Source organism: Mauremys reevesii, linkage group 12 (assembly GCF_016161935.1).
Source record: "Mauremys reevesii isolate NIE-2019 linkage group 12, ASM1616193v1, whole genome shotgun sequence".
NCBI lineage: Eukaryota > Metazoa > Chordata > Testudines > Geoemydidae > Mauremys > Mauremys reevesii.
Genome location: NC_052634.1, coordinates 19,482,045 through 19,500,874, shown reverse-complemented (window position 1 = coordinate 19,500,874; position 18,830 = coordinate 19,482,045). Strand labels below are relative to the sequence as shown.

General features: G+C 50.4%; 1 non-coding gene across 1 annotated transcript; it reads right to left on the bottom strand.

Moving 5' to 3' along the window:
* Positions 1-14,838: 14,838 nt before the first annotated feature.
* Positions 14,839-14,910, bottom strand: TRNAC-GCA. Its single transcript has one exon. It is a non-coding gene; the product is annotated as a tRNA-Cys (tRNA).
* Positions 14,911-18,830: the final 3,920 nt, after the last annotated feature.

Here is an 18,830-nt window from a genome sequence, read left to right as displayed (position 1 = left end):
GAACTTGCTTTGATCCACCAGAGTGCGCAGCCCCCCCCCCACGCCACTCCCCCCCCGTTATATCCGAATTCATGTTATATTGGGTTGCATTATATTGGGTAGAGGTATATGTACGCTAAATTCTCCAGGGTCATGATGGAAAGAGGCTACTCCAGGGACACAGAGCAGTGTCATGTAAAAATCAAGGAGCTCAAGCAAGTGTATCAAAAAGCCAGGGAGGTGAATGGGCTCTCTGGGTCACAGCCCCATACATGCTGCTTCTACCCTGAACTGCATGCAATTATGGGGGGTGATGCCACCACTACCCCACTACTGTCCATGGACACGTGCAAGTTGGGAGTCGCACGGAGCAGGGAGAATGACTTTTTGGAGGATGAAGAGGAGAAGGAGGAGGACAGTGCACAAGCGACAAGTGGGGAATCCGTTTTCCCCCATCAAGGTTCCCTCCCCACTCTGAACTTTAGGGTACAGATGTGGGGACCTGAATGAAAGACTCCCTAAGTTTATTTACCAGCTTAGGTTAACAGTAAGGTGCCACCACCAAGTGTATTCCAAATCTTAGGGGAGAGCCACTTGGAACTCTGCCTGTCCCCAAATATCTCCCAAGTCCCTAACCCGTCCTTTCCTGGACAGCCTTGAGACTAATTTCCCCACCCCCAATTCCCTACACCCCTTTTCCTGGGTAGGCTTGAGAGTATACCCTCACCAATTAGTCCTGGCAAACCTGGTGGCTGAACTTTGTGACTTTGTCCTCACCCATAACTATTTCAGATTTGGGGACAATGTATACCTTCATGTCAGTGGCACTGCTATGGGTACCCGCATGGCCCCACAGTATGCCAACATTTTTATGGCTGACTTAGAACAACACTTCCTCAGCTCTCATCCCCTAATGCCCCTATTCTACTTGCGCTACACTGATGACATCTTCATCATCTGGACCCATGGAAGAGAAGCCCTTGAGGAATTCCACCAGGATTTCAACAATTTCCATCCCACCATCAACCTCAGCCTGGACCAATCCACACAAGAGCAGTATCAACAGGAAAGGGAAGCTGAGAGACTCTATGCGCTGCAGCTTGCTGTGAATGGAGAGCTGGCTGCTAGAAGAGGGTGGCAGTGTGAATGGGGAACAAGTGTGCCCAAGGAGTAGAAAGCTTCGGCCCAGACAGCACTCTCAAAAGACTTCCCCAAACTGGCTTAGGGATGCTGGTGTGACCTCTCTTGGCAGCCCCCAAAGAAGGAACTGGGTGGACTAAATGGACAGTGCCCCTCTCTATCTGAAGCCTAGTAAGAGAGGTACGTGAATCCCACCAGAAGTTAAAATGGTAAGTAAGGGAGGGGAGGCTCTACTAGAGGGCCTGAGCAGCTTCAGATACAGTACAGGAGGATTTCCACTTCTGAGCCATGAAAATAGAAATTGACTTTTTCCTTTCCAGATTTATCTAATATTCAGAAAGAGAATCTAGCACCTGCCTTCCAGATTTGAACACCCTCACAATTCAGGAGTGCTCAAGCTCAATTTGGGCAGCTGTTACTTCATTTCTCCCAAATCGAATATGCTGATCCACTGTCATTTGCTGTAGAAAAAGTAGAATACAATTGAGCAACAAATGCTGGGGTGTTTCCAGTGCTAACTATGGCTGGAATTGCTATTTTCAACAGCCATTGCCATTTTTTTAAAAATTTTGTCTGTTTAAAAGGAAGACAGTAATATTGCACTAGCAAATTCCCCATAGAAACAAAGAACGGAACAAAAGAATAATAAAGGCACCTCAACTTTTCCTCATTTAGGTAGAACAGTCTTATAAGATGGATCCAGCTATCTTCCAATCACACAAGCTGAAAATTGTTCCACTTTACTGCAGTTCTGTAACTGCGGGAACCAGTCCTGTCTGTGTCTGTGCACATCCAAAATCCCTGCTGAATGCAGAAGTGCCCTGCTTTTGTGAACATCCCACCTGATATGTTCAGCCCTTGTGAGCGAAGCAGATTCACATTTAGTAAATGGGTGGGAAGCGTCTCAGAAAGTGTTAGGTGCTGTAGGAGGTGTTGCTTATTCACTAGGTGAAGTGAGACCTTCCTGTTACACTAGTAAACCAGTGCTGCACAGAATGCACTTTGCTCCTGGAGTCTAGAATGGGCCCTTTGCTTCTATACACAGCCCATTAAAGAGAATGAAAAGACTCCCACTCACTTCAACAGGCTTTGGACAGACCTGGTTATACACAGGGTAACTCCATTGTCTGCACAGGGTCCTGGTCCCACAGCGGAGAGGGGACTTGTGAGCTTGTTGCAGAGCTGCTGCTCAGGGACAGGAACCTCCTGGCACCCCAGCCTCCAAAATCACTCAGGCTGCACTTTCTGCACGACTAGGTGCTGGCTGAGGGGGGCGTGGGAATTGGTGACCTCTGCTGCAGGTGATGGGCATCTCAGGTACTTAAAGCCATGGCCTAGAGGAGGGAAGTGCCTAACTCCAGAGTCTTCAGCTGCCTAGGGCCAGCGCTGAGGATTTAGAGTCCCTAGTGCTGCCATTGCAAGGTTCAAGCATGCTCAGCCCTGGCATTGCCACCCCTCCTGCGGCTAGTAGCTGCAGCTGGCTAAGGCTGGCCTCTGGCAATTGGCCCCATGGCTGTAGCCAGAGAAGCTACAAGTGGCTCTGTGACTACTGGGGCCATTAAGGTAGAGCAGCTAAAGACACTGGAGTTAACCTCAAGGAACAGAGGTCGCCAGCAGGAAAGGAATGTCAAGGGGAGCAGGGAAAGAGGGAGCAGGTCAGGCTTGCAGAGGGAGCTTCCAGCTGGGTGGGAGCATGTCCAAAGTAGAAAGGAAACAAGCCTGGGGAGAGGTGGTGGTGACCAGGTAGCAGACTAGCATGTAGACGGGAACAGAGGGAGAGAGGCTGGTGTCTTTGGATTCTCAAGGGCTGTCCTGACTTTGGGGAGATGGTGTTTGCAGGTGGCTTGCTCACATGGCAGGATGGGGGCTGAGGGAGGGATCTGTCAGAACTGAGCAGGTATCTGCTGGCTGTGGAACTCTGAGCTGAGACTAGGACCACATGCCGTGACTGGTGACATAGGGGGGTACTGGAGACATGGCTACAGACGGTATGAATGAGGAAGGAGATAAATCTGGGGAGTTTCCTTGGTCACTGTGAAAGTTCTACTCACTGTGGACACTGGTAAACCCACATGGGTGTACAGCTCAATGAGAAAACCCGGGGGCCAAGGGAGCTGTGTATGGCAATGCATATAGCCATGTAGGGGTGTGATCAAAATGAAAAATGTCTCTGAGGTTCAGTACCGGGTATGCTATGGCACCAATGGCACTGCCCCACCAGGCCCACACTTGGAGCCCACAGTGACTACATAGGGGCCCACAAATACGTTTGGTGCCGGGGCCCACAAAAGGCTAACCCGGCCCTGACTGCCCGAGCACTATTTCAGCCCCACATTTTTGGGTGGACCTCCCACAGTGGGAGCTGCAGAGCAGTCCTCCATGACACGCACACACACACATCTCCTGGTGTTGGGAGGGGAACAGGAGAAAGGACAAAAGAAGCAAGAGATGAAGAGAAAGGAGGGAGGGAGGGATGGAGGAAGAGGTGAAACAAAAGGACAAACCCTAATGTCCCCAGTGATTCTAAGGGACAAAATCTCAGGTGTGGAATAAAATTCTGCCTCCTTAAGCTCATGTGGTGATAGTAGACACTCTACTAGCTGCTCGGCTCCACTCACCCAGTGGCTGCACAAACTGCTCCACTCTGCTCAGCCCACTGCTCTGTTCCATGGTATTGCTTCAGGCTCCCCCACTCATTAGCACAGTACTCAGTGCTCTCAGCTCAACAAGTCCAGCTCTTCAGTGATTTCAGCTCATAGCAGGGGAGCCCCAGTGCCAGTGAATTCAGCTCAGTAACCTTTATCTAGATTCTTAAGGGAATCAAAAATTAACTCTGACATTCCACAGTGGAGAGAGACATAGGTGGAACTGGTGCTTCTGGCTCACACAAGGAGCTTATACCACCAAGTACAGATATCTGTCCCCAGCCTCTCTCTTTTTAATGGGTTTTGGAACCCATGTCCCTTGTCTAGCAAGTGCTTTTTAGTTGATAGTGAAACCCTTTATCATAAGACAATTTTGTAGTTCCTCAAAACATAGTGGTGGTAGTAGACACTCTACCTGACCCTCTTGTATAATTTAATTACCAAACTTCGATCAAATGTGACTGCACAGAGCTGCACATACAGTTACGTACAGTTACATTCAGTGAAAGTGAGCAACAGTCCCCAGAACTCACTGCCGGGAGCCTTAAAATATCTGCCAGTGGCACAGGTACTTTTTAAATACCGAGATGTGCAGTGGCACATCTTTCATGGGAACCGGCCGGCGTGTGCATGGCCGACGTATGCAGAGCAAAGGTTGCCCACAGGCACTGTGTCAGGCTTTGGCACCGCGTGAAACACAATGGACCACTTTCTGGTGGCTGGTTTTTTTTCCCCGACAGGTGTGGGGACTTCTGGAGAGAGGGATGGATGGAGGAAAAGGTGAAACAGAAAGGACAAACTCTAATGTCCCCACTGATTCTATGGGACAAAATCCCAAGTGTGAAATAAAATTCTGCCTCCTTAAGCTCGTGTTTTCCATGCCTAGAATTTAACTGTAACCAGATGGATCAGACCGAACAGGTTTCAAACCTCGAGGAGGCTCTTACCTTCTAAACAGGGACAGTTATTTTCTAGTAAAATCTCTAAAAGGGAAGGAGAAAACTTGAAAGAGGTTCCTCCTGGCGCTCACGTCCATGAACCCGAATACTCTCTCAGTCCTGAAAGAGAGACCTCGAGAAGGAGACTTGCTGAAGCAAAGCCACAGGGGTCTCTGAGGTTTCCCTGGTCCCTCGCCCCTGTCCTGCCTGGCTCATATCAGCATCTCTCTGTGAGGTCACCACCTCCCCACCACCTTTGACCAATAGTCTGAGGTCCTGCAAAAGCCTTTGTGATGTCACTGCCACACCCCTCCCTTGCTGTGCTAATGTCCTGCCCCTGGCCAGGCCCTTTGGAGGTTTGAGCTACTCCCTGTGGATCACCCCACTCAAGGAGCGTTCATTCTAGGAAGCAAGCCGGCTAGACAGGAAAACATCAGACGCTGCTCCCAATGCTATGCTCAGTTTTTCAGAAATTAATCAACTTTATGGCCAAAAGAGACCATTAGAGCATCTAATCTGACCCCCTGCATATCACAGGCCTCCTGTATGACACAATAGCTACTTCTGGAGCAAACACATTCCAGAAAAGCATCTAGTCTTCATTAAAAGCAGCAAAGAATCCTGTGGCACCTTATAGACTAACAGACGTTTTGCAGCATGAGCTTTCGTGGGTGAATGCCCACTTCGTCGGATGCAAGAGTGGAAATTTCCAGGGGCAGGTAAATATAAGCAAGCAAGAAGCAAGCTAGAGATAACGAGGTTAGATCAATCAGGGAGGATGAGGCCCTGTTCTAGCAGTTGAGGTGTGAAAACCAAGGGAGGAGAAACTGGTTCTGTAGTTGGCAAGCCATTCACAGTCTTTGTTTAATCCTAAACTGATGGTGTCAAATTTGCAAATGAACTGAAGCTCAGCAGTTTCTCTTAGAAGTCTGGTCCTAAAGTTTTTTTGCTGGAGGATGGCCACCTTAAGATCTGCTATTGTGTGGCCAGGGAGGTTGAAGTGTTCTCCTACAGGTTTTTGTATATTGCCATTCCTAATATCTGATTTGTGTCCATTTATCCTTTTCCTTAGAGACTGTCCAGTTTGGCCGATGTACATAGCAGAGGGGCATTGCTGGCATATGATGGCATATATTACATTGGTGGATGTGCAGGTGAAGGTGTGGCTGATCTGGTTAGGTCCTGTGATGGTGTCGCTGGTGTAGATATGTGGGCAGAGTTGGCATCGAGGTTTGTTGCATGGATTGGTTCCTGAGCTAGAGTTACTGTTGGGGCCTGGGGCTGAAGCCAAAAGTCTGAGCCCCACCACCCAGGGCTGAATCCCTCAAGCTCTGGTTTTGCCCTCCCCTACCTGGGGCAGGGCTCAGGCTTTGTCTCCCCTGCCTCTGCTCAGTGTGGAGGGGCCTGGTCCCTCTTTCCAGGGCCATGTAGTAAGTTTTTTTTTGGCAGAAGGGGGTTGTAGTGAAAGGAAGTTTGAGAAACCCTGGCATAGAGCCTCTGAATATGTCTAGACTTGGCTCCCTGTGGCATGGTGGGTGATCAGACACTGAACGTGCAGCCATGGAGACACCACACACCAGCCTTGCGTAACAGACAAGAATCAAACCTCTACAGAAAGACGCCCGTTGCTTTCTAACCCATCTCCCTAAGCACTCAGCCACCACCACTTAACCCCACTCTTCTTTTACCACTAGCTCCTGCACTCCCTACCCTTGCACCTCCTTCACCCCTAACTCCTGCCCCTCCTGTGCCCCCTTTGCCCTTAACTCCCTGGGCCACCAGCCATTGCCCCTCTCCTGCAGCCCCTTCACATGGTTCCAGTGCTGGGGGCCCCGCACTTGTTCTCCCTTTCCCTGGGCTTTGGCATCACTAGCCCCTGCTTAGCGAGTAGGGTTCAGTGGTCCCCAAAATGTGGGGCATGACTCCTAGGGGGACACAGAGGAACATTCATGGGGACACCTCAGGGCCTGAGCCAGCCCCCATGGAGGGAGCAGCACTCAGCCCCACTCTGCCCCAGCTCTTCCCCAACCCCACCCTCAGCCTGGGCCTCTGGCTCCCAGCTCGGCCTCGACCCCCTTACCCCTGTCTGCACCCCTCTCCCCAGCAAGCAACAGCCCCACTCCCAGCCCCGGTTCTTGACCGTGGCTTCTGATGGGCCACAGCCATGGATAAGAGGGCACAGTGTGAAATATTTGGGGACCACTAGTTTAGGATGACGTTCTCAATCACTTCTATGCAGACCAATAAAAGCTATTCCTCACCCACCTACCCCTCCATCAGGACGGACTATGTATGTTCTGCTGCCCCTCACTCATGCAGGAAGGATAATAACATTTCATTCAACTCAATCCTAAAGTGATTTGTAACCCACCACCAGCCAAAACTGGTCATTTTGGGAAAGTGGCCCCATCATGCTGCATACCTAGGCAGAGTAGGTGTGTCTGTGCATACACGGTCTGTTCCTGAAGTCTTTCCCCCAGCTCCTCACTAGATGTGAGGGGGGAGCTCATTCAGCCCCTGCTTCCGCTTAGTATTTAAAAACTCCTTATTGTCCCTATCTCTGCTGGCCTTATATTTCTCCACCTGTCCCTTCCTTGACAGTTCAAGTGAGGTGGCCAAGTGGTTAAGGTGAAGGACTGTTAATCTATTGTGCTCTGCATGCATGGGTTCAAATCCCATCCTTGTCAGATGCATTTAGTTTTCACCCCTCCTTTATAGACAACCATCTCCCCTTTTGGTACAATAACAGAGCCAAAAGTGTTGCTTCTTGCAAACAAAAACCTCAGAAACTCAGGACCCCCCCTTGCTTTAAATAAAATGTCTAAATCCCAGATTTATTTTAAAAAAAATCTCTAGTGCTGTATTTCTTAGTTTTTATCTCAAAAGGGAACATCCTCATCATTTCCCCCAAAGACCCTGGGACCTGCCCAAATTATTAAAATACCCTCAACCCAAGCAAGTGAACCAGAGCTAGTGTCTAGGACAAGCTGTTCTGAAGGAGGCAACTCCAACATTTTCTCTCTGCTTCCCTTGGCAAGGTCTGACTGAGAAAACAAAATTCCCCAAACTGAAAATTTTCTGCTGAAAAACGAATACTAGTCTGTTTGGGGACTTTGGTTTGAAAGTATTATTGTTATTATTCTCTTCTGTTTCTGAGTCAGTTCAGGTCAGTCTTTGTCCTCCAGGTGTGTTTCCAGCTGCTGAGTTGTGGGGGAGAGAGACCAAGTCATGATGTCTCTTCCCGTCTTTCATAGATTCTTCCAACATGCTAGGAAGCTCCTTTGCTACGATGTGAGTCAAGCAGTGTCCATTGTCTCTGTGGTATCTTGGAGAAGCCTGCATTGTACATGGTTCCTGGGCTAGTCCTTGGGAGTGTGGATCCCTTCAATGGGCCAGCAGCGAGTCTGGCTCCTCCATTGTCACACCTGAAAGGCTGGTGGGGGGCATTTCCCAACCTCATAATGTATCTCAGTAACACACACAGAGCAAAACTTCATAACATCCCAACCAATGCGAGCACACACAATCCAACCTGATATTAATGTTCAACAGATCAAGAGTTTTGAAATGATACCTCACGAGGCAGACTTTGTACAAACCATGTCATCGTTATATGAGAGTGGTGAATATGGGGCTTCCAGGTGCTGCTTTGAGCGCAGCGTGCCACACCTGGGTTTACACTGCAATGGAGATGTACCCTTAGAGTCCATCTCTCCAGGCATAAAGATGGCAGCACGGCTGGCCTGGGTCATCTGACTTGGGCTCCTGGACGTAAAGCTGAGGGGCTAAAAACTGGTGCAGATATTTGTGTTCATGCTGAAGCCTGAGTTCAGAAACCCTCACCCCTCATGGGGCCTCAGAGATTGGGCTCAAGCCCATATGTCTGCACTGTAATGTTATAGAGGTTGGGAGGGAGTTTAGCAAGTGGAAATGGTAAAACTGCATTGAGGGGACTGGACCACTGACCTACCAGCTCTTAACACCCAAACTTTCAGTAACTCTATTATCAGTGCCTGTGAGTGTAATTTAAACCATAGGTCCATCTAGCTCTGAATCTTCTCTTCTGACAATAGCCAATACCAGGTGCCCCAAAAGTCACTCCTTAAGGCACCACTGGGAGTTGAACTCAGGATCTCTTGTTTACAAAAGAGGTATTTTAACCAGCTAAGCCACGATACCTGCTATTACTTAAAGTGTTCTCTTTGCCCACACCTGACTCTCTGCCAATCCCCACTGGGCCCTGACAAGTGTTGCTCGTGTTTGGATTCTGTAAAGCAGAGGAGCAGGTGAAGTTTTGCTCCCACGGTGTGTGTGTGATTCTTTGGACAGGTCTACACTACAAAATTAGGTGGGTGTAATTGCATTACTTAGGCTGACAATGCAGTTCTATCAACCTAATCCCGGTGTAGATAGTGGCTCAGCTGTCAGAACTTTCTGGAGCTATGAAAAGGGAGGGACCCAGCCTCTGTAGCAGGAATGCAGGGCAGGCGAGTTCATGGTGGGATACTGGTGGAGGCCAGTTATGGTGATATAATGACCAGCAGCATTTACACTGACAATTTGTCACTTTAAGTTTGCTGCACAAAGCTCTAGGCCTCTCGTCAAGGTGGTTTTATTTTGTCACCAAAACAGGGCAGTTTTGTCACCAGACGTGGCATTGCAGTGTGTGCACCAGCTACAAGCTGCCGACCGAGGGAGCGTTGTGTGTTTTTCACAGACCTGAGCAATATAATGATGCTGAAATAACTTTGTAGTGCAGATCTGGCCAAAGATTCACAGACACAGCTTGCAAGGAAAACCTCACCTGCTCCTCTGCTTTGCAGAATCCAAACACAAGCAAAGCTTTTCAGGCCCCAGTGGGGATGGCAGGAAGTCAGGTGTGAGCAGACAATGTATTTTCACCACAGGCAGGCACCATGGCTTAGCTAGCTAAGAGCTTGTTCTGTAAATAAGAGATCCTGGGTTCAACTCCCAGTGGTACCTTGTTGATTAACTCTTGCGTGTACTTGGTATTGGCTACTTTCAGAGGACCATACACAGAGCTACATGGGCCTCTGGTCCAGCCCAGTACAGCTGTTTAAATTACACTCACAGGCACTGATAACAGAGTTACTGAAAGTTTGAGCATTAAGGGCTGATAGGTCAGTGGTCCAGTCCCCTCAATGCATTTTTACCATTTCCACTTGCTAAACTCCCTCCCAACCTCTATAAAATTACAGTGCAGACATATGGGCTTGAGCCCAACCTCTGAGGCCCCATGAGGGGTGAGGGTTTCTGAGCCCAGGCTTCAGCGTGAACACAAATATCTGCACCACGGTTTTTAGCCCCTCAGCTTTAGCTCCAACGTTAGGAGTGTCCCTCCTGGTCCCGCCTGCCGCCCCTGGGCAATTTAAAAGGGCCTGGGGACCCCTGCCACCACCACCAGCAGCACAAGGGGACTAAGGCGGCATCTTGTCCACCTTTGCTCCATGTGGCACACCACTCCCAGAAGCGGCTGGCGCGTCCCTGCGGCCCCTTTGCCTCTCAGTCTGTGCAGATGGGACCTTTTCCTCCACTGCTGGAGGATTCGCCCGTCTCATCTACCCTTGTCCCAAGCAGCACAGCAGGTGGGAATCTTACATGTACCGAGGTGACTTAGGAGCAGAAACCCCCCCAGATCTTCCATGCAATTGGCACTTGCCCCTCGCTGAGCAGGACTGAAACTCCTGCAGGGAGACTGGTAGGCCACATCCCCTCCGAGCATGAGCAAAGCAGCAGGGTGAAAAAAATCAATCTGGAGATTAAACCCAGGGCCTCATACATGCAAAGCATGTGCTCTACCACTGAGCTACATCCCCAGATGGGCTGTAGGTTACACTCAGAGCTGTCCTATTCCCAGCGCATCCAGAGACCTATAAGCTTCACGAGAAGACTTCCCCTCTCTGAGGGCCAGACCTGCTCTCCTGGAGGTTAATTGGTCATAGGGGTCACTTTGCATCAGGGCGAGATTCGATGTGTGGGGCAGAGAGAGTGGGTGCTTTGGACTCAGGGTGCAGAGATACACTGAGACCTGTCCCCTGCACTAGGTGGGTGGTGCTGCCAATTTCTGCTGGAACGTTATGGGGCGGGTCTGTGAACAGCTCAACCCCTGACCTTGGTGGCAGAAATTATGAGATGGAGGCTCCAGCTGTTTCTAGGATTTACTATTTCCACCTGCCTGTGAAGTCCAGCTTTCCCCAGCACATTCACTGCGGTGCAATTGGGTCACTGTTTCCATGGCTGAGCAGCAAAGAATCACTCCCAGTTTCCCTTCTATCTGCAGCAGGGTTAGCCTGTGTTGGTGGTTAATGAGGTGGATCTAGTTGTAGATTGTTATTCAGTCCCCACCTTGACAATTCACACCTTCCCTTTCCCATGCAGATTCCCAGCACCTCAGTGATCCTGGTAGCAGGGGTTGGGGTTTGAGATTTTCAGGGTTCTTCCACCTGGAGTGAACTCAGCTTTTCCCCCATCCCAGACAATCCATGAAATAACAACAGGGGCATAAAGAAAGAGGGGAGAGAACATTGATCCAGACTCTGGAGGTTTGGGCTGTTTTAATTCTTGGTAAAAACATGAACTTGATTCCAAGAACTTGATTCCACGCCACATCCCCTGTGTCCCCACAAACACAGTCTAAACCCCCACCACTAGAGCACAGTTAAAGAGTTACTCAGTCTTTGGTGGCCCCCCTCCACAGAGGTCTTCAGAGTCCTGTGCGCTCCCCCAGCAGCCAGTGGTCTTCTCAGTCCTCTTCCTCCTCCTCCAGGCTCCAGCAGCTCACCGGGACAAACACAGCAGCAGCACCTCCTCCTTCTCCAGCAGCCCCGATGGCCAGGCAGGAAGGACCCCCCCACAGGTGGTAGCTATAGTGGTGGTGGTGGGGTCCTGGCTTCTCCTTCCAGAAGTGGGGGGAGTGGGGGCTGGCCAGCAAGGCCCCCCCACCCCTCACGCACTCACTCAGCAGCAGTGGCAGCAGCAGCAGTCCAGGGAAGGATCACTCCAGCCAGCAGCAGCAGCAGCCCAGGAAGGGAGAAGTAGCTCCAGCCGGCAAGGCAGCCAGAGAAGGGGGAGCACTCCAGCCAGCAGGGCAGCCCAAGCAGACAGAGTGCTCCCAGTATCTATTGGGTTTCCGGGAAACGGGGCGGGCAAAGCCCGCCCCATGCTAACGGACACCCCCCCCCCAGCCTAAGGGGAGGTTCCATAGGGCCTCAGAAACCCACTAATTGCGGGGGACAACTAATAAAAGAACAGGGACAGGAGTGCAGTCAAAGGGTCATAAGAAGGGAGCCTGACGGGGACACCGAGCAGAGAACCCCGGACAGCGCCCACTGCTCCCCGAAGGCGTCAAGGGAGCCAGCGGACACCGCCCAGAGGAACTCCGCCCGGAGACGGGAATGGACTAAGGATTGGAAACAAGCCCCACAGTCGCAGGAGTCTCCATTGGCCAACCGCCTCTCCCTGGTCACGTAGATAGCCTGTTTGGCCAGGGCGAGGAGGAGGTTGACCAGGAGGTCCCGCGACTTCGTGGGGCCACGGATAGGGAGTGCATGGAGAAGGAGGTGGGGGAAAAAGTGCAGCCAGAAACGCAATAGGATATTGGTGAGGAGCCGGTGTAGGGGCTGCAACCTGGAGCACTCTAAGTAAACGTGTGCCAGGGTCTCCCTCACACCGCAGAAGGGGCAGGTGTCTAGGACAGGGGTAAACCGCGCCAAGAACACGCCCGTGCTCACGGCCCCATGGAGGAGCCACCAACCGATATCCCCGATGGGCCTCGGGACCAGGCCCACCAGGGATCCTCACCCTCCAGAGGTTTGGGCTGTTTTAATTCTTGGTAAAAACATGAACTTGATTCCAAGAAGGGAGAGAGGAGAAGCCTGAAGCTGACTTTAGTCCCAGGCTGGGGTCTCCTGAATGGTGGGAAACATCCTTGGCTGCTACCCAGGGACAGCAGCTACTGGTGACATACCAGGGCTGGGATGAGAGGGGAATGTTACATGGACTTTATCATACAGGGCCCATCCTGCTTCTCAGAGCTCACAGGCGAGAATCTAGAGAAGGGTGAGTCATTTCTCAGCTGCATTCTCAGGAGTAGCCGGTAAGCCGTCCTTGACCAGAGACCCAGGGGAGCAACCACGGCAGTTCTGGGGAGAGCTCTGGCTGCCAGGGGATCCAGCTAGGAGAGGGCGTGCTGGGGGCTCTGGAGGCCAGTCCAGTGGGGCTGTCAGAGGTGGCTTTACCAGTGGGGAGGTGCTAGGTCACATGTTGGTGGGGTGGGGAAGTAGGGACTACAGGATGTGAGGCTGGCTAAAATGAAACTGTCCAAAAAACCCTCCCCCTTTGCTCCAGCTAAAGGCCCTACTTTGGCCTCTCCCCCTTTCATAAAAATCTCCATATCTACCCCAGCTCTCAGAAACCCCCTTTCTCCCATGGGTATTTTCACAGTTTCTTCCTTTTTTCATGGTCTCGTACAAATATTTTTGCAATGGAAATGATCCAGTACATTTAACATGAGAAAAACAATCAAACGACACATCTGTATCTCCTTCCTCAAGCATGGTGTGTCTCAATTTATCTATAGAAAAGTCTAGGCAAGCAGAGTCACTCCTATGCTGTTTAGGGGTGGGATAGCTCAGTGGTTTGTGCATTAACTTACTAAATGCAGGGTTGTGAGTTCAATTATTGAGAGGCCCCTTAGGAATCTGGGGCAAAATCAGTACTTGGTCCTGCTAGTGAAGGCAGGGGGCTGGACTCAATGGTCCGTTCTAGGGGATAGGGTACCTCCATTATCTTTTTTTTCTTACTTCACATCAGACCCAGGACTTGCACCCAGCAGTTCTTGGGACCATGGGACAGAACTGAGCTTCACTGGCAGCAGTGAGCAAGGATGGTTGGGACTGAGCTGTGTGGGGAATATTTTAATCCTTATCTAATTTTCAGAGGATTAAATCAATGCAGCTTCCACTTCTCCATCTCTCCCAAGGAAATGATGTTTCTGTGCAAAGTACCCAAACCTTTTAACAATAAGAAGTGAAATGAAATGGCCACATGATGGCAACATAACCTAAGAAATTTGTTATTCTCTAAGGTGTCACATGTACTCCTGTTCTTTTTGAGGATACAGACTAACATGGCTGCTCCTCTGAAACCAAAGTGATGAGAAGCCATGTTCTTGTTCAATGAGCATTGAAGTTGAAAAGGGAGATTTTTTTTTTGATTTCTAGGCCCCCACCTCTAATCCACTAGACACCCCTTTCTTCCCACAGCCAGGAATAGAACCCCACAGGCATAGACTACTAGCCCCCCAACCCTGCTCCCTAGGAGAACCTCTGAGACCCCTCTGCTGGCCCCTCATCTCCCTGCTTGTACTGCACTTGAAACCCAATGGGGTTTCCTTGGGCAGTTTTGACTCACTCCCAGGAAGGGTGTAATTTTAGGAGCAGGTTCCAAATAGTGCAATTAACCAGCCAGAAGGGGCAGCAGATGTCAGTGTAGGAGCCATTGAAATAACTCTGCACTTACTTAGAGGCAGACATAATGAGCTCTACGGTTGGTAAATGTACAGAGACTCTGCTGCTGCTCATGAACTAGCAGCACATGACCTGTAAACAGCTGCCATTTGAATGCGTCTGAAAGTTACAAGGAACAATGATCTGTGTTAAAGGAAGGTTGACATTTATTAGAGCCCCAGTTGATGCCATGTGCACAAAGAGAGGTTTGAATGTGTAACAGGGAGTTTGGTAAATCTTGGTTATTTTATTTTTCTAAGAGATTCCTGTCCACCCCCAGGAGAGTTTTCAGTCCCAATGGCAATTTACTTACCAAATGTAATACAGACTAGTCCATTCCTCCCAAGTGGATGTGGTTCTTGTTCTTCTGCACATTGTAGCCCATGAAGGCCAAGGACCTGCAAATGTGTCTTCATGTGCCTTTGTTTCATTGATGAAAACAAATCTAGACACTTAGAGGATTGGAACTGATTTCAGCTGGGGGACATGTTTGCTAGGTTTTTATGCATTTGCACAGGAAAACATTGAGTGTGTCCATTCATTTCAGGGATCCCTATTTAGTGGAGCTCCTGAAAATAGAAATAGTTTTACTGAAGGAACAACTTTGTGAGGGGGCACTTGGATTTGAACCAAGGACCACTTGATCTGCAGTCAAACACTCTACCACTGAGCTATACCCCCATGACATTTACACAGCCAAGTCCATAATCTTAAGGATTTTGAAGGACGGGCTCTGCCTCAGAGAGCTCCTTTTCTATTCCCAGACCACAGGGGTTTTAAAAATGGGGTTTGATTAAATTTTATATATACATGTAGACATCACAGCGTGCACACCCACCAACGTAGCTTCCCCCAGTGACATAGCTACCACCTCTCGGGGAGATGGGTTAACTGCACGGACGGGACAGCTCTCTCCCCTCCACTTAGAGCAGCTTCATTATTTATGAATAGGTGGGAAATAACCCCCTGAATGGACAGCAACCAATGTATCAGATATTGCTGTGCCTGCATTCAATATGGGTAACTGGTCATATTGGGCTGGATTAGTAGGAGCGTTGCCAGCAGATCGAGGGAAGTGATTATTCCCCTCTATTCAGCACTGGTGAGGCCACATCTGGAGCATTGCGTCCAGTTTTCACGCCCCCCCAACTACAGAAACAAATTGTAGAGAGTCTAGGGGAGGGCAACAAATCCTGCCAACTACAGAGGAAGTTGTGGTTCTTTAGTTTCAGTGGAGCTGGGTCTTGTCTCACTCTTAAGCTATGTCTACATGAAAGAATAATGTGGCTTTAGTTCAAGTGTTTTAATTGAACAGCTGTTGCATGTCCACCCTATGTCCCTGTGTCACCAGAGCACATCCATGCTAGCATCTCTTGGATTGCCACAGAGAGCAGTGCATTGTGGGTAGCTGGCTGCAGGGTGCTTTGGGAAAGGTTTGCAATGCCTCACGGGCTGCATCGCATGATGCAGGTTTCTATCCTATCAGGTTTCTATCAGGTTTCTTCTAGTAGGATGCCCATTGGTCCATGGGCATCCTACTAGATTGCCAGCTGCTTTTCAACTGCAATGTGCATGGTGGGGTGTTGGAAATATTTTGCTAGCTTGGCAGCTGGTAGTGTGGGAAGCTAAGATGTTTAGGTTTTTAGGAGATAGTGTGGGAAACCTAAGATGTTTAGGTTTTCAGGTTAGGTTAATTAAGTTGTGAATTTTGTTATGAGAAGTTGGCCTTGGCTAACTTCTCTCTAGCAGGCATAATAGGATAATAAATTAGAAGTTGTTTAGGATGATGTTACCCTATGAAGTTATAGCAGTGCTTGTGTGTATTTTGTTAACCAATTAGCAACTGCTTGCTTGCCTGCTTCAAGAGTATAAAGATGTATGCTGGAGAGAAATAAATGACTCTGCTTCCAATCACATTGACTGCTGAGCTCTGTCCACGTCCGCCATGCGACGCAACAAATGGTGACCCCGACGTGATTCGAATCGAATGGTGATAGTGTCGGTGGCCTGACCCAGGCGGAGGAGCCGCGGCGGGAAGTGCTGGAGAAGGGCCGGCCCCCGGGCGTCCAAAGGAGAGGCGCATCTGAGCTCAGAGGTGAGCGGCTAACATGGGGACCGCTGCATCAGCGGAAGAAAAAACGGTGCATGAATATTTGATACGCATCGCGGAACGGCAGGGAGAAAAGCTCCCCTCTGACACGTTATCCCGCCTGCTACGGTGGGGACAGAAAAGGGGACTTTTCGTTAAGCCGAGTACAATTTTTGATAAAGCTGTTTGGGAGCAGCTAGGCTCCGAGCTTTGGAAGTCGGTGGCTCAGGGCGATAAGGAAGCCTTCTCCCTGAGCCCAGTGTGGGACAAAACGAAGAAGATAGTGGAAACTCTCGCGGCCGAGGCAGGAGTGCAGGCGGCTCTTTCTGAGATTTTCCACCCACCGCCCGAAGTGCCTTCTGTGTTGCCGGTTGGAGCCCGGGAGTTTTTCGGTGGCGAGCCCACGGTGATACCTTTGGCTTCCGACCCGAATGATTTTGCCCCTGCTATGGACCCACTACCCTCCAATGTGGCTCTTGGCCCCGACAAGATTGATCCTGCTACGGTTCCGCTACCCCCCGACACGCCCGAGCCTATGGACATAGCTTCGCCGTATGCACCCCCCCCAAAGCCATGCCGTGTTCACGGGGTCTGGGGGTGTCACGATTGCGGGGAAGCAGAGGGGGCTCGGCTGGACAATGCGCCATCAAAGATCTATCCTGATTTGACTATGCTTACCCAATTTACTCAGTCTGATGCCTTTTATAAGGAGATGGAGCGCCAGGGTCAACAGCTACAAGACATTTATAATAAGTTGGATCAAATGCAAGGTTTTCCACCTGGATCATCGCGTTCGCATCTTCACGAGTGTTTTTATCCGACTCGCCCTTCCGCCCTGCCTGGCCCTGGGGACCCTTCAACTGGGGACCCTCCGGATCCGGTACAGCGCTGGCATGGAGTTTTAAAGGAAGCCATCCTTGAAGGTTTGACACCTGAGGCTTTTCCAGTGGTCACGCCAGACCCTCAACAGCCAAACCGTCGGCAGTGGGCTCCTTTGGATTGGAAGTTGATTCGTGAGGCACAGAAATCGATTATGGCTTATGGACTAGATAATCCGTATGTGCAGTCTATAATTGAACAGGTGTTTATTGGACAGGCAATGTGTCCATATGATGCGATTAAGCTAGCTGATATGCTTCTTACGCCTACCCAGAAACTTTTGTGGAAAGATGATTGGGCTAAAAGAATTGATTTGGCCCTTGTCCGCAATTTGGATTTACCGGACGATGATATTTGGCGTGTGGCTACTGTCGATATGCTTTTGGGGACCGGCCGCTTTGTTGAACCGCATTTGCAAGCCCGCCTTGACCCCCAAATCCTGCAGCAATCACAGGAACTGGCTCTGGCTGCCCTTAAAGCGGTGCCCCAGATGGGGAAGCCGGCCCCTCCATATGCTAAAATTACACAAGGCCCGTTGGAACCTTATGCTACCTTTTTGGATCGCCTTCGAGAGGCTATTGATAGATCTCCTAATTTGACACCAGAGGCCAGAACCGCAGTTGGACTTGATCTGGCCACCCAGAATGCAAACCCCACTTGCCGCCGCATACTAGCCACCTTGCCAAGGACTGCGACCCTGATGGAAATGATTGAGGCATGTAACAGGGCCACTTTGTTTGAAGAAACGGATAAAGCTACAATTCATGCTAAGGCACATGCCACTGCACTCGCCGTTGCATTACAACCTCTGGTCGGGCGCAAGCGAGGGGCCAGACGGCCTGCCCGGTCAAACGGCCTCTGTTTTGCTTGTGGAAAGCCCGGACATATTCGGCGGAACTGCCCTGTGCAACGTGGGCAGCGACCCCCTGATGTGTCGCCTAAAGCCGCTACCGGCGTTTGTGCAGGATGTCAGAGGTATGGCCATCGCGCCTTTGAGTGTTGGTCGCGCCGCAGCAAGGATGGAACACTGCTGCCGGGAAACGGACCGCAGAGCGCCCCTCGGAGGAGCGCGACGACACAAATGCCTCCAGCCACCAATCCGGCTGCCTGGAACGCCTCACCGGAGCAACCCGTGGCAGTGCCGGAGTGGATGTGGCCACAGCGACAGACACAGTCATAGAGGATGACAAAGTCCATGTTCTTCCTTCTAATACTGATGGCCCGTTAGGATTTGGATTGAGTGCCCTTCTGATCGGCCGCTCGTCAACATCAAAACAAGGTATTTTTGTTTTGCCTGGCCTTATTGATGCTGACTATACGGGAAATATTGGAATTATGGTACGTGCCCTTTGTCCCCCTATAACCATCACTGCTGGCACGCGTTTGGCTCAGTTGATACCTTTTAAAGGATGTGTGCCCAGGACGACCCAGCTTGACCGCGGGTCTCGGGGGTTTGGATCTACCGGACCTCCCCAAATTGCCTTTGCCATGGAAGTCACTCCGCGTAAGCCCATTCGAACTGTTCGCCTCCAGGGCTCTGATGGGCGACAGATTGTTCATGACGCCCTCTTGGACACGGGGGCCGATGTGACTATAATTCCCTCTTGATTTTGGCCGGAGTCTTGGCCCTTGC